The 16,419-nt window shown below is 46.0% G+C and overlaps 1 protein-coding gene and 1 long non-coding RNA gene across 4 annotated transcripts in view; one reads left to right on the top strand and one right to left on the bottom strand.

The window, feature by feature from the left end:
- The window catches only part of LOC139764829 (growth arrest-specific protein 1-like), a 44,118-nt gene extending 33,441 nt beyond the window's left edge, over positions 1-10,677 (top strand). The window contains exon 5 of the mRNA XM_071691803.1: positions 9,009-10,677. The gene's annotated coding sequence lies outside the window, so the exon portion shown is untranslated. The remainder of the gene's footprint in view (positions 1-9,008) is intronic.
- LOC139764830 (uncharacterized) lies at positions 10,436-11,758 on the bottom strand. 3 transcript variants are annotated; one of them, XR_011716482.1, is made up of 3 exons: positions 11,633-11,758; positions 11,246-11,503; positions 10,436-10,561 (listed from the first exon to the last, which is right to left on the bottom strand). It is a non-coding gene; the product is annotated as an uncharacterized lncRNA (long non-coding RNA). The 3 variants fall into 3 exon arrangements; XR_011716484.1 differs by having other exon boundaries at positions 11,332-11,503; XR_011716483.1 differs by lacking the exon at positions 10,436-10,561 and adding an exon at positions 11,108-11,202.
- Positions 11,759-16,419: the final 4,661 nt, after the last annotated feature.

The following is a 16,419-nucleotide window of genomic DNA, read 5'->3' as shown; positions in this document are numbered from 1 at the left end:
CTCTGTGAATTGTGAAGGAGATGGTGTCCCCCAGTTCTTAAGGCAGGAGAGAGGGAAGGTTTTTGATGCAGGACGATGAAACATCATCTGTTGGCCGCCACTGTACCTTAAGGATTCTCATTTGTAAGGGAATACGTCGTAAATCTTGCCCGTTTTTTTTTTTTTTTTTTGCTCACTGGGGGGGGGGGGGGACGCTTTTCCAAAGCGGCAGTGTCATCGACTAATCTGATACACTTGTCCCCTTCTTTATGGACTGTGTCGCGTGAAATGTTGCATGCTGAGGCTATCATGGACGATGCTGTCATGTAATATATGTATGATAGTCTCCACACACACCGGCCGTGAATGCTGGTTCGGGTATCAAGGGCTGTTCAGGTGGGAAGGAGGAAGGGGCATTATTCTTCGACCGTAGTGGTAAAAGGGTAACGAAAGACAGTAAAGGTATCCACAGTCTGGGTGTGGAAGGGAAGAAGCAGAAATGGCGTCGTTCCCCCCTCGGGTTAACCAAGAAATACAACAGCATATAACCAAGTAAATACAAGTCATATAACCTGTACAATACAACAGCACATTACCAACACATACAGCAGGACATAACCAAGAAATACAACAGCATATAACCAAGTAAATACAAGTCATATAACCTGTACAATACAACTGCACATTACCAACACATACAGCAGGACATAACCAAGAAATACAACAGCATATAACCAAGAAATGCAAGTCATATAACCTGTACGATACAACAGCACATTACCAACACATACAGCAGGACATAACCAAGAAATACAACAGCTTATAACCAAGAAATGCAAGCCATATAACCTGTACAATACAACAGCACATTACCAACACATACAGCAGGACATAACCAAGAAATACAACAGCATATAACCAAGTAAATACAAGTCATATAACCTGTACAATACAACAGCACATTACCAACACATACAGCAGGACATAACCAACACATACAGCAGGACATAACCAACACATACAGCAGGACATACCCAACACATACAGCAGGACATAACCAAGAAATACAACAGCATATAGCCAAGAAATACAACAGTTACAACTCCAAGAACAGTACACAACACATCATGAGTCACACACGCTAATGTTTCATTACGCTGATGCGTCTCTCCCGAGGTGGTGGGGCGTAGATGGGCCTGACGCAGGGAGTGGGGAGAACCGGGGAGAGAGAGAGAGGGGCGGAGGGCAGTGGGGAGAGTAGACGCCATGGGGAGTGGAGAGAGTAAGGGAGGTGGGTGCTAGTACATCTATTGAAAGCTTTTGCTTCCCCACAGAAACAGCTTAGCTTTCTCCAATACGACCAGCAACAGCTTGACGTACCTTAATACCAGCTTAGTTTCCCCAGTTCCAGCTAAGCTTCTCTCTCTCTCTCTCTCTCTCTCTCTCTCTCTCTCTCTCTCTCTCTCTCTCTCTCTCTCTCTCTCTCTCTCTCTCTCTCTCTCTCTTTACCTCTGTAAGAGCTTACCTACCTCCACTACCCCACGGCTACGGCTTAGTTTACCTTGATGCCAGCTTATCTTCCCTCAGCACCCCCAGTAACAGCTTAGCTTCCCCCCCCCCCCCCGAGGGGGTCATCTGGAAGGTCAGGTTGCGAGCCAAAATGGCTGAACCGAGATATGTTAAAAATGCTGGCTGGCCGCCCCTTACACGACTCATGTTACCATTTTTTCCTTCTTAATTAGTGCCCGGGTTTGGGGGGGTTTGGGGGGAGGTGGTCTGTGGCCAGGAGGGGTTTCTGTGAGAGGAGAAGTGAGGGAGGGAAGAGAAGGAGGTCTGTGGCTCGTAGGAGTGTTTGTGTCTGGGGGAGGAAGGAAGGTCCATAGTCTTTGTGTGTCTGTGGGCGTCTCTGTCTGCCATGGGGTTAGTTGAAATTATATTTTTTTTTAGTTTTGTCGCTAGATCGGCGAGCTTATCGTGCCCACCTTACCCTCCTGTGGACCGTGGCGCAAAAGATGATACGGGGTTTAGAAGAGATTAAGGGACTGGGTCTCAATGATTGAATTACATTATAGGTTACACAGTGAAGAAAGTTTTTCCACAAGAATTATGCAGGGTTGAAATGGAGTTATTCAGTAAATTTCGTCACAAGTGATCCATTTGCAAAGGTTGAACAACACCAGATCGAGGTATGAAGCGAACTGTGTACAATAGTCAAAGTTGCGATACTTCTAAAGTGTTGGAGGTAGAGCGTTGCCATGGATGAAATGGTTATACACATGTCTTGCAATGGATGAAATGGTTATACACACGTCTTGCAATGTACGAAATGCTTATACACACGTCTTGCAATGGATGAAATGTTTATACACACGTCTTGCAATGTATGAAATGCTTATACACACGTCTTGCAATGTATGAAATGGTTATACACACGTCTTGCAATGGATGAAATGCTTATACACACGTCTTGCAATGGATGAAATGGTTATACACACGTCTTGCAATGTATGAAATGCTTATACACACGTCTTGCAATGTATGAAATGGTTATACACATGTCTTGCCATGGACGAAATGCTTATACACACGTCTTGCCATATTCGACGGTGGTAATAATCTCAGAACACAGTATTAACACGTCACTCAAGTGCATTGTGTTGAAGGGTGAGGGAGGAGCTATTATGACACATATCGTCTGTTCAGGAGAAGGTAAACTCTTGTGAGGATTGCATAGCCCCAGCCTGTGTCTGCTGAGGAGGACAACATCAAGGTATCTGCTGAGGAGGACAACATCAAGGTATCTGCTGAGGAGGACAACATCAAGGTATCTGCTGAGGACAACAACATGAGGGTGCCTGCTGATCCTGATGGTAGAACTGTAAACATGTGGTTCCTTTTGGATGTTATTATCATCAAGCAGAATGTGTGTCTGGTTGTGCTGACGAGCCAATAACTCGTTACGTAAAGTTTGTTTGCCACGGATGGAGCAGATGGCCACAGGTGTATGCTAATTACCATGGAGGTTTGTTACGCTGATTGGACAAAGATGCCACGTGAGTCTTGATTTTTTTTTTTGTGTGTGCACGACGGTACACAACCCTTTGAACTCAACGGATTGACCATAGACTCGGCGCCCGTGTGTTCAAAGGGTTAAAGTCTTTTGGCACATTTCTCGTAGATCCTGTACGTGTACCGTTCTTGTTCCGTCCACGGACGGTAATGAACTTCCTGCGGTTGAGTCCTTTCATCCCTCAAACCACAGTGGCTTTCACTGCCGGAGGCACTGTTCACAGCCCCTTCATAATGTCAGCAGTTTCGGTCGTTTTAACAAGAAACGTCTCTCTGTGATGGACGTTCGGACAGAGCCATGTCGCCCCTCGGGCCTAGCAAGATAAAGGTGGGATTCGTCTGGCGAGGAGTGAAGTGATTTGAGTGTGTTTTTATGGGAGGTGGTTGTATAACGCGTGACCCCTGCAGTGCCGGAGGGGCTCGGTGTTGTCAGTGGCCGGAGGTCAAAGGTTGTAGCGTGTTTGTGTGTCTGTCCGAGGCCATTCTTCATGTAAGATGAAGTTATGTATCCTTTGTATTATGTATTTTCTGTATTTTTCCTATAGTGGTCTTCCTCAGGAGTTGATATGAATTTAGTGAGGATGTGAGAGTGTGTGGTGTTCCTCTCCATTCGAAGGTCCCTCTCACTTCCACTACAACATTCTTTCGTGAGATGTGGACCAAAACATCCTCTGCTGAGCCACTACTTCCTCTTCTACATAGAGTCTTTACTCCTCCTCCTCCTCCTCCTCCTCCTCCTCCTCCTTAAAAGTCCAGGCTAAACAAGACCGCTTGGCCAAACAGCGAGGGGGGCCCGTGTCTCACCCTCACCCGCCACTTCACATATTGACACTGGACCTCCTCGCCTTCCTCTTGTTTACACTGTAACCCAGAGACCGTCAGAGCAAGTATATATTTTTCTTGCCCCTCCTCTGGTCAACATTTGTCAGTTTGGAAGATAAATTAGCCTCTTAAGTGGTTTATTATGAGTATATTTGGAGAGTATTTAGGGCGAAATATTTTAATGCGAAGTGCCACATTATGTAGGCATCTGGGAAGAAAATACCTTTCATTTACACCCCTCTCGGAAGCCAAGTTCCAGAAGGTGCGGGTGTTAAATTTTTTTCAATATGTCGTCACTCGCTGCTAATGGCCGGAACTCAATTATTCATTAGTTCCAAAAACACGCCAATGTTTACGGCTCTTCCTTGCCAAAAGAAGAGAGCCATAAATGCCAAACTGGTCGATTGGGATAAAAGAGTCATTAGAGAACTGGGCGAGCTTTTACGAGGGAAAGTGCGTGACCCTCAGCATCTCTGGCATACTTGAGAAGCTTCCCCTGTTGATGCACTTGGACGTAGACTTCTCCAAGTCCAGTGTTTTCGATAAACATTTTGCTAAGGAGCGAATTATCTAACTTCAGGTATTATTTCAAGACGTCTCCATTAGTCAGAACTTAAGATTTTGTTCCCTTCACGCCGGATGGCGTGGATTAAGCTAGATATAATCGGAGTAGAATGCGCAAGAAAAACAACTTGGAGAGAGAGAACGCGTTCCTATGCTAATGACCCGGGATCTCAGTCCTCTTGAAAAGTGTGCTTGTACTGCTGAACGTAAACAAACAGGGGTTTGTTTCGCTTGAAATTCTTGTTAGTGATCTTGTGGGAGTCTTCAGTACTTGTATCGTTTTATCAGATGGGCTGCTTAATGTGAGGATGTTTTTGATTCTCGAGGAGGTAACATTGTCCGAGAATGTAGCAGAGTAAATAACTTGTTTGTTGCTGCATCACGCATGTTGGCACACACACACACACTAGAGAGCCCTCTGTTCCGTCACATCTCTTCCATAAGACAAAGTTTCTCTGTTGTTTCCCTGATCGGTTAGGATGTTCGAGGATCCAGCTTGTAAGCGTTCGTCATGGATACTTCCCTCCAGGTCAAGTACACTGAAGATATTGATTGAGTTTTACTTAATACCTTCCGCAAACAGATCCATATTTCTTCCTCCTCGTAGTGAACTAAACATCTTTCTTTTTTCAGTTGACCAGTAATGGTCGACTAAGACCTTATTGATGTATTTTACTATTATATTATCTTCTGTATGTTTTCCCGCTCACTCTGGTATCTCTCGCCACAGATACTCTGCACCTCTGGTTTATGTTTACATCTGCGTCACGTATAAGAGTGAGAGACGGTATAGGCTCCAGCTTAATACCCTGGGGAACAGAGTGAGGCTCTGCTGGTGTTGGCCCGGTGTGCACCACCATATTGGGATCTGTTTGTTGACGCATTGGTACACACACACACACACACACACACACACACACGCAACATACAGACACACACTAAATGCTTTGGTTGTATAGTTGTGTGCATTCGTTTTGATGTACGTGTATATGCTAGCGATTGCTCACTCTGGGGATAATGAAACTCTAGTCACAAGACGAGTGTTGTATTGGGTAAATAAAGAGATGATCCACTGGTAATATATGTCATGTAGGATTATGATAAGGAATGTGAGGTAGGTTGAGTGAGGTAAAGAAGGATTGGGAGGAGTCCTGCGGTGCTGGCGGAGATGGAGGAGGTGAAGTAAGGCGTCCAATGGATGAGATGGTTGGCTGGCGAGTCTTGGTTGGAGATCCTGGAGGAGTGAGATGGGTGGAGTGTGCTTTAGGCACTTCTGTGGTAGATGGTTGCTCTTTGTGTCGTGCTACAGAAGGATGCAGTGGGTCGTAGGTACGCTGGTTGGAGGTTACTCCTCAGTACTGACGGTGGCGATGTCCTACGTGAATCCTAAGGAAGGAGCTAGGGAGATAGGTCACCTTAGATCCATAGGAAAATGGGGGGAAAAGTTAGGGGTCACATGGTGGAGTCCTACTGACGGAGAAGCATCCTGCAAAGGAATCCTTGAGTTCGAGGGTAGTGGCTGAAGACTTCAGGCATTGGTTACCTTGTCTTGTGTCTGACTTTCCTTTGGTGATGACCAGGATTATGTGGGGCGCCCTGGCTCTGGATTATGAGGGGCGCCTTGGTCAGGTCACGAAGGCGGCCCTTAGGGACTAAGGCAAGCCTGTAGATTGGCTGGAGAGACGAGGTGAGGCGAGGACACGATCGTTGATTGATTAGACGAGGTGAAGGCGTGCCCTCCGGCCGGAGTGATTGTCGATGTCATTCTAAGGTCTGTGTGAAGTACGCTGCCAGGGCGGGGCTGCGTTAGTGTGTCTTCATTATCCTGGTCTGCCTGATTGCTACGTATTGTTTACATGATGCATTACGGTAGATAGAATGTATGTATGTTGAGTTATGGCCGTGTATGTGTGTGTGTGTGTGTGTGTGTGTGTGTGTGTGTGTTCAGTACCCTCCTTCCCCTCCTACGCACGTACGTACGTGCTTGTATAAGAACACGTGAAAAATACGGAGATATTACTTCCACACATCCCATTGCCTCATCTTGTTTGACGTTCACAAGAGGTAAATTCGTCTGCCTCGACGTCCACGAGAGTTAGACATCATCTTGGGTAAACTCTTAACGTTTTTACCATAAAACATATGTGTTTTTACTCGTTAGTTTTGCCCGTCAGTTTTCACGTGCGCCATAAGAGCCATCTCCCGCGTATGTGAACCACGACCTTCGTACTGCCAGCTGTTTGGACGAGCGCCAGCGAGGGAGCAGGATGATAAAATTCATAAAACAAATGAAGATAGACTCGGTGATATCCTCCTTATGGAGTCTGGAGTTGTGAATGAGGCCGTGGTACGCCTTTAGAATATTTATCACACAAGATGTTCCGCCGCTTCAGCTGTTGCCCTGTCCTTGCGATGGTGTAATGTTAGAGGCGGCATTAGAAAAGTTCTCCACTCAACGCTTACGATCACTGGGTCTCTCTCTATATATATACAAGTTTTCTTTCTCTCCAGCTTCACCCTCCTGCTCATCCCCCTCTTGGTTCTCACCGGAAAATAAACAAATATGATTATCGTGTCTTACATCAGCGCTCCCTTTATATATATATAGCTCCTGGCGCAAGAGGGAGTTCTCAGACCTACACATTGGAGAACATTATGGGTTATCTGAACTCCATTTGACAAGTGGTTTTTGAGAGACACGTACGTGGTCGTTCAGGACACTGAGGCATCTGTGTCTGGCCCAAAGCCTGACCCCCCCTTCAACCCGTCCCATGCCTCACGTGACGTCATGGAGGAAGTGGCGGGGAAAACATTGAGAGACGTTCGCGATAGCTGAAAATTTATCATTTATTTTATGTTTTCTCGGTGGCCAGTAGTTGGGCCCGATCTCTGTACCAGCTGGCGAAGTCGATGATTCCAGCTGCTTAGAATGTAAACAGTAATATTTTGTGAATGAAACTATTGAAGATGTTTGCCAAGATTATAGAAAAAGAAAAAACGACAATAGACGGGGCGTTTTGAAACAGATCCCCCTGTTGTTGTTTTCTCTCTCTCTCTCTCTCTCTCTCTCTCTCTCTCTCTCTCTCTCTCTCTCTCACGATTAATAATGATAATAATGCTTGGTACGGGAGATGGGCACCCAGCATGTAATGCCTGTTTACGGTACACAGGGCAGCGACTGTATCATGCCACTTTACGGTGTGAGTGCACCTTCTGTGCGTAGAGAGGTACAGTATGGTACGCCAGCGCCCCAATATCGCGCGTAATCTCTTTTAACACAACGCCCTCCCCTCCCCAGCTGTGCCTAGCGCTGAGCCCTGGTGAACGCGACGCCCTAGACCCTCCCCCAGCCGTACCCAGCCTCCATCCCATATGTTTCGTTTTTGAACGCGGATCTTAAGATTTCGAGTATGGATGGACCATACACCACAGAGATGCACGCCCAGCCCTCTCACATATACTCAGAAACACGTACCACGACAACACAACAACACAATAGCTCTCCTTTCACTTGTGAGCGTTCGTACAACCTGTCTCGAGGCAGTTCACTGGCTTGTAAGACGAGAATGATTTCCTTCGCCAGTGGATTTCTCTCCTCCCGACATAATGAACAGGTACGCTTCGCTGGCCAGGAGGGAGCCAGGCGTGCCAACCTTTCCATGGACTGGAAACTGTAACCTTTGCAAACCATATCGCCCCGCCCATCTGTGGCCCTCATCCGTCATTGCTATGATGCAAATGAGACGTTTCTGTCACCTCGTTAAAGCTAAGATGCCTGCCCTAACGATCGTTTATACAGGCTGGAAGGGGAAGTTCTGGTGTGATGTGTATAAAGATAACTTTTCTGAAGTATATGTTGGCAGTCTTACGAAAGGGGGGGGGGGGGGTCTTGGGGGTGGGTGGGGGGAGGCATACGGGTAGAGACCACAAGAACAAAGCTTTATTTTGTAATTAACCGCAGGCCGCCAGCTCACCTCCCCCCGTTTTCTGTTTTCACGGTCTGCCAACCACCAGGAGTAACTTAAGCAATATCACGTTTCTTGTGTGTATGTGTACTGGTTGACCCAGCCTCTGTGTGTGTGTGTGTGTGTGTGTGTGTGTGTGTGTGTGCTGGTTGACCCAGCCACTGTGTGTGTGTGTGTGTGTGTGTGTGTGTGTGTGTGTGTGTGTGTGTGTGTGTGTGTGTGTGCTCCTACAGGGTATAGCCAGGTAACAGAGGACCTGATTGTCAATGGTAAGGCTATGTGTCGGAGGTTAAGTAATATCCTACATCCCTAGTTCATATAGATGGAGAGAGAATGGTAAAGTAGAAGGCACTTACCTCCTTCACTACACACCCATCTCCACTACGCCCTTCATCATTCCTTCATCTTCACTACGCCCTTCATCATTCCTTCATCTTCACTACGCCCTTCATCATTCCTTCATCTTCACTACACTCGCATTCTGCATTCATCTTGACTACACACGTATACTGAGTTTACTCTTGCCACATCAAAGTTCATTAACACTTCCTGCGATGATTATCTGATAATGAGGACTAATAATTTAATAATTATTTCTTACTATTTCAGGTAACGAAGGGCAGTTGTCGGAGGCCAAATGTCGCCTAAGGGACGAAGGCTGGGTATTCTGTCCTCACAGAAAACGGAAGCGTCAGTTATAGCCTGATGGAAAACGGGGGACATCACCAGTTGCATCAGAGAAAATGGTGTTTTGGATACCGGCCTTTATAATGTTTGGAAGAGAATGTTTATGTGTAGATTAACACATAAGTGCTCGAGGGTAATCGAGCATGGGGTAGGGTTTCTATAGATCTCGAAAACGACATAGAAATTGAAGCTTCTGTCCATCGGTCTATGAAAGAAAACGAGATGGGGGTGATCAGCCTTAACGTCTCTTGTTAGAAAACGGGACGGTGGACTGTTTACAGGAGCTTTCCTCAGACAGGCATGAGAGGCGTGCATGGTAGAGCTGTCACTGAAATCACCGCTAGAGTCAAAGAACATGGCCGTTTCACAGTTAGGCTGCAGTGCCCGAGATCACTGCAGTTTGTGGAGGTCGGGGTCAAGATACAGTGACATCACTGCTGAGAGAGTTCTGTGAGCCGGATCATTTTGAGTTCTGCTGTACTCAGAACTTGCTCCAGGTTTGGCAATGGGACTGTGAAGGAAGGGATGGGAAAACAGCAATTAAAAGAAATGTTGACCATCGTGGTTCGCCAGTTGAAGAAAGAAAATGTGAACTGGGACATAAGGATGAATAGGTTTTATTTTTATATTAGTTCTTATTGTACTTAAAAGATTCAATTTAGATAGACTTCTTATTAGATCAATATAGATTGCTGAGGTTAGTAACGTCATTGGTTAAGACGTGGGTGCTTGGAGCCACTGAAACTTGAAGTAGAATAATTAGTTTCACACAAATCTCGGGTTAAAAGTAAACAGTAGACACGAAATTCGTCACAATAGTTTAGGGTAGATACATTTTCATTTCTAACTGGTATTAGAAGTGAAATGACGGTAGATATGATGTAATATTTATGTAGATACAGTGGAAATTTAGAGAGAGAATTTAAGTTGAAAAGGATAGGTTGTAACTGAAGGATAGGGTCGTGAAGGATGCTAGGAGCTGATTGGGTATCATGAGCAAAGATCTCGTATCACTTGCACTCAACAGAACTGTTGGGGTCAGCAATGTTGTGGTTATCCTTGTGTTCACAGCCAGTCGTGTTCTGTGCCACTGTGGACAGACAGGTAAGTGTTATTCTCAACCTTCACCAAAAGGAACCATTTCCCGTTTTTTTCCTTTTTTGCAAATGGGTTTTTGTAGTGGAAAAATGTTAGGGTGGGTAGTCACCCAGGAAACAGAAAATCATGGACGAGTTGTACAAAAGAAATTTTAGTGGGGAGAAATCAACGCAGTTTGTAAAAAAGGTTGATAAAGAGACATTTTGTAAATCAAAGAATCTGTAAACTTATGTAAATCTAGTGTTTACAAGGAAGGATATTAGGTCAAGTGTATAGGTTGCTTGTGCCTTTTAGAACGGGTCCTAGAGGGAGCGTACATGCAGGGGGAGTGTACCTTCTGAGGAACACTACACAGGGAGTGTATCCGTCGAGTGTACCTTCAGAGAACACTGCTGATAGAGTGTATCCGTCGAGTGTACCTTCAGAGCAACACTGCAGAGAGAGTGTATCCGTCAAGTGTACCTTCATGGCAACACTGCAGAGAGAGTGTATCGGTCAAGTGTACCTTCAGAGCAACGCTGCAGAGGGTGTGTATCCGTCAAGTATACCTTCAGAGCAACACTGCTGATAGTGTGTATCCGTCAAGTATACCTTCAGAGCAACACTGCTGATAGTGTGTATCCGTCAAGTATACCTTCAGAGCAACACTGCTGATAGTGTGTATCCGTCAAGTATACCTTCAGAGCAACACTGCTGATAGTGTGTATCCGTCAAGTGTACCTTCAGAGCAACACTGCTGATAGTGTGTATCCGTCAAGTGTACCTTCAGAGCAACACTGCAGAGGGAGTGTATCCGTCAAGTGTACCTTCAGAGCAACACTGCTGATAGTGTGTATCCGTCAAGTGTACCTTCAGAGCAACACTGCAGAGGGTGTGTATCCGTCAAGTGTACCTTCAGAGCACACTGCAGAGGGTGTGTATCCGTCAAGTGTACCTTCAGAGCACACTGCAGAGGGAGTGTATCCGTCAAGTGTACCTTCAGAGCACACTGCAGAGGGTGTGTATCCGTCAAGTGTACCTTCAGAGCAACACTACAGAGGGTGTGTATCCGTCAAGTATACCTTCAGAGCAACACTGCTGATAGAGTGTATTCGTCAAGTGTACCTTCAAAATAACACTGCAGAGGGAGTGTATCCGTCAAGTGTACCTTCAGAGCAACACTGCTGATAGAGTGTATTCGTCGAGTGTACCTTCAAAATAACACTGCAGAGGGAGTGTATCCGTCAAGTGTACCTTCAGAGCAACACTGCAGAGAGAGTGTATCCGTCGAGTGTACCTTCAAAGCACCGCTGCAGAGGGAGTGTATCCGTCAAGTGTACCTTCAGAGCAACACTGCTGATAGAGTGTATTCGTCGAGTGTACCTTCAAAATAACACTGCAGAGGGTGTGTATCCGTCAAGTATACCTTCATAGCAACACTGCAGAGCGAGTGTATCCGTCGAGTGTACCTTCAAAGCAACACTACAGAGGGAGTGTATCCGTCGAGGGAGTGTAACTGTTGGGGTCACTGACCAAGAGAGATTTGAAGTTTTCTCGTAACTTCGTCTTTTACGCCTGTTGTCTATAATGCACAAATAAGTGTCTCTCTAAAAGTATTTAAGTAGGTTGTGTTAAGTGGCCAATTGTTCAGTTAGTGTGGGACGTCATATACCTCATTCCAAATGGTTAGTTCAGGCTCACGCTCGAGTTAGTATCTTTCTTGGCCTTTTTTTAAGACTTGGTTCTTTCTTGGCCTTTTTTTAAGACTTGGTTCTTTCTTGGCCTTTTTAAGACTTGGTTCTTTCTTGGCCTTTTTAAGACTTGGTTCTTTCTTGGCCTTTTTAAGACTTGGTTCTTCTGTACCCCCTTGTCTCGTTACTCCCCTCACACCTCACACACCTATCCTCCTCATCTTTCCTACAGTTTTATTATGATTTCCTAAAGTCTCCTCCTCGAGTCCATTTTTATCCTCAAGAGAGATATCCCGTCATGTGTGTTCTTGCTTCTTCTCTTGTCTGTAAACTTGACCCTCTCTCTCTCTCTCTCTCTCTCTCTCTCTCTCTCTCTCTCTCTCTCTCTCTCTCTCTCTCTCTACGGATGGCTGTGTCGTTTTGGACATGGCGAGCTACCTATCGCGTGGCGGCGGTGAAGATCCGGATGTGTGGATTCTTCCACACGAACGTCAACAATGGACTGGCTGGCTGGAGTGGATAATCTCGTACCTGATTTAATTAATACTTGAAGTTGTCTTCGCCGGGGGAAGGAAAAGCGCTGATAAAGACGGAATAAGAGAGAGAGAGAGAGAGAGAGAGAGAGAGAGAGAGAGAGAGAGAGAGAGAGAGAGAGAGAGAGAGAGAGAGAGAGAGGAAACGCAATTTCTCAACTCTCTCCATTCTTGCATCCTTCTTCTCCTGGCTCGTCATCTCCGTATATTCTTTCCTCCATGCTCACTCCTTCCTCTGTCGCCTGGGCAGCCGAAGTCTACCTCTATAACCTCATCTTCAAGCTAAAGCTGCTGTAGACATCTTAGAACCTCTCACGTAGCAAAGCTACAGCTAAACGTTGCCTTCAGCTTAAGCTGCGGCAGAAGCGTCTGTATCAGGATTTCTCTGCTCTTTTTAATATGAATATTTATATCATACTAGAATTTTCTATATTATTTACTAGAATGTCTTTTCTGAGTTAGATTTACTATCTTTCTTTCCCCAGTTAAAGATATCTTCAGAGATATCTTTACAGGATTCTCCGCCATCATCCAAAAGTTGAGATAATTGTTCTTGTATAATGTATTCTCATTGTGTATATGTAAATAAAGGAATAGATCATACGAGTCTGTTGTTATATCAACACCTTAAAACACATTACCTGAATATTTAATTAGCTTTGAACTGGTCTGTGTGTGAGAATTCCCTAACTGAAAAGTGAAGCAGATTCGGAACGCGTGAACCTAGAACTCAATGGCTCATACCGTCGTTCAATGCAGCTCGAAGACTTTTCGAGACGACACGAAGCTTCGTTCTTGGCAGAGATTCTCGTACCTTTTAATCTGACTTTGATCTGGTGGAACATTAAACTCGAAAGTGTTTTTTCCCCCTATGTGGATTCCTTTTTGTTTACATTTTGAGTCCCTGCCCACTTTGTGACGTCAGCCTGTCATCCACCAATGAGGGAAGACATTGTTTTGGTGTTTAAACTCCATTGCGCGTGTGATCCCGGCGGAAAGCACATGTTTCTCTTTTTATCAGTGTAAATAAGGGTGTTATTGCAAGTTGATCAGTGATTTACCACGCGGCGGAGGACCAGTAAACCACCGTGGTTTGTGTTAATCATAGAAACGATCGTAGACTGGCCATTAAGACAGTAAATACAGCGATTTCAGTAATGCATTGGGTCTGGCCGCTATACCCTCGTGTGAATCGACCATCAACACTTCGCCTCCAGGGTAAGACTTGGGTCGTGTTTTGGTGGTGGTTTAAGGGTTAGGACGTGATGAAATAGTGACCCCGAAATATTGTAATACCTAGTTGAGCTGAGATCAGTTGTTGACGGAGGTTGTGGTCTCAAATATTACAACCAGGACTGGGGTTGTGGTTCTTCTGGGACCATGGTTCACCTGTGTTGTCGGGGCTTGTTATTATAGACAATGTTTTGGTCATTACGTCATGTTTGCTTGAGGATAATTAAGTCGTTTCTCGTTTTCTTTGTCTCTACAACGAAAATTTCCTTTGTGAATTTCCGAAGTGCTTAGGCCATGTCACCCCTTGCGACATATTAACGCACTAGCCAATCAGGTGCCTGTAACGTTACTGTACGTGGTAATTATTATTTAGTATGATTACCGTGCTAGCCAATCAGAGGTCGGCAATACTTGAGTGACAGCAAATCGCGAGTCAGTAAGAGAATTCGTCTAGCCAATCATGTGTCAGTAAAGAGGATACGTCTGGCATCTACCTCCCACCAAGTCCAGGCCATCGTGTAGCAGCCAATCAAAATAAACTTATTTGAGGAGGTTGACAAATGATTGGCTGCTAATGGCCAGGGCTGAGTGGTTCGGTGACGTGCGTGGTCTCTAGGATCATCCCGCCCAGCTCTGAAGATGGTTTTGTGTCTTGTTTGCTGTTGCACGACGGTACGACCACTGAACACGACGGTACTACCCTTGAACACGACGGTACTACCCTTGAACACGACGGTACTACCCTTGAACACGACGGTACGACCCTTGAACACGACGGTACGACCCTTGAACACGACGGTACGACACAAACGCGACGGTACGACCCTTGAACACGACGGTACTACCCTTGAACACGACGTTACGACCCTTGAACACGACGGTACTACCCTTGAACACGACGGTACGACCCTTGAACACGACGGTACGACCCTTGAACACGACGGTACGACACAAACGCGACGGTACGACCCTTCAACACGACGGTACGACCATTCAACACGATGGTACGACACAAACGCGACGGTACGACCCTTGAACACGACGGTACGACCATTCAACACGACGGTACGACCCTTGAAGACGACGGTACGACCCTTGAACACGACGGTGCGACCCTTGAGCACGACGGTACGATCTTTGAGCATGACGGTACGACCCTTGAACCCGACGGTGCGACCCTTGAGTATGACTACGACCCTTGAACACGACGGTACGATCCTTGAACACGACGGTACGATCCTTGAACACGACGGTACGACCCTTGAACACGACGGTACGACCCTTGAACACGACGGTACTACCCTTGAACATGTTTAAGGGTTAACGTCTCTATATATATGCAATGGTCCGTTTATATTAGCTATTTGTACTGTATGGTGAGGGATTTGTACACTCGTAGGGCCCCATCTCCTGTACATTTCTCAGTTCCATGTTATGTTCTTTGGTTGTTCTATCCTCACGTCCCTGAAGAACTAGTTGTTCACTGCCCACGTCATCGATATGTTTTAGAAACTTAGAATGTTATGATCAAGTCACCCTTCACTCTTCCATCTTCCAAGGTGAGCAAACTGTGTGTGTGTGTGTGTTAGACTCGCCGTCGTCCCTCTCCATATCCTATAACGAACCCCCCCCCCCCCAACCCCCCCACATCTCCACTGGCCCCTGAGGCTGGCGGCCTAACTGCCTTTTAACGAGCGAGAACCACTAACTATGTTATTCCCTCGTAGTGCCTTGTTTACATCACCGGGCGGGGGGACACGCCACCCCCCCTCCACCCCCTACACCCTAAGGCCTGGCCCACAGTGGCTCCTACGTGGGGTTGACCCATCGTGTGGGTCGGTGTGACCTCATGGGTCAAGACGGGGGTTTTTGACCATAGAGCTAAGGTCTCCCATTGTTGGATAGAAGATGTATGTCAATAGATTAAGAGCCTGTCTACCTCTGACGGGACATAGATAGATAGATAGAGTATTTCAGGCCAATCTATCCTGTTTCTGGTTCGAGAGAGTCGTGTCAACGAGCGATAATCATAGCTAACTGGCAGTTAGTGATAGCAGTTACAGAGGCGAGCTGTTGTTGCCCAGACCCGGCCAGTCACGAGTGAGAGGCAGTGTAGGGAAGTGGCCTCAAATTATACCAGACTTGGATCTAACTGCCTCATTGGTGTGTTTTAACCCCTCCATGGTCTACCCCTCCACTACCCTCCCACGGACCCTCCATGGTCTACCCCTCCACTACCCTCCCACGGACCCTCCATGGTCTACCCCTCCACTACCCTCCCACATACTCGTTTCCCTCCTCCCATGTATCCCTGTCTTTCTCCCACAAGTCGGGGGTCAACTCCCACCTATGTATACATTCTATCACTATACACATCGGCGTCACCTGCCACCTATATATATATATATATATATATATATATATATATATATATATATATTTTTTTTTTTTTTTTTTTTTTTTTTTTTTTTATACTTTGTCGCTGTCTCCCGCGTTTGCGAGGTAGCGCAAGGAAACAGACGAAAGAAATGGCCCCCCCCCCCCCATACACATGTACATACACACGTCCACACACGCAAATATACATACCTACACAGCTTTCCATGGTTTACCCCAGACGCTTCACATGCCTTGATTCAATCCACTGACAGCACGTCAAACCCTGTATACCACATCGCTCCAATTCACTCTATTCCTTGCCCTCCTTTCACCCTCCTGCATGTTCAGGCCCCGATCACACAAAATCTTTTTCACTCCATCTTTCCACCTCCAATTTGGTCTCCCTCTTCTCCTCGTTCC

Source organism: Panulirus ornatus, chromosome 51 (assembly GCF_036320965.1).
Source record: "Panulirus ornatus isolate Po-2019 chromosome 51, ASM3632096v1, whole genome shotgun sequence".
Taxonomy (NCBI): domain Eukaryota; kingdom Metazoa; phylum Arthropoda; class Malacostraca; order Decapoda; family Palinuridae; genus Panulirus; species Panulirus ornatus.
Note: the sequence above shows the minus strand (reverse complement) of the source record. Positions and strands in the feature narration are given on the sequence as shown.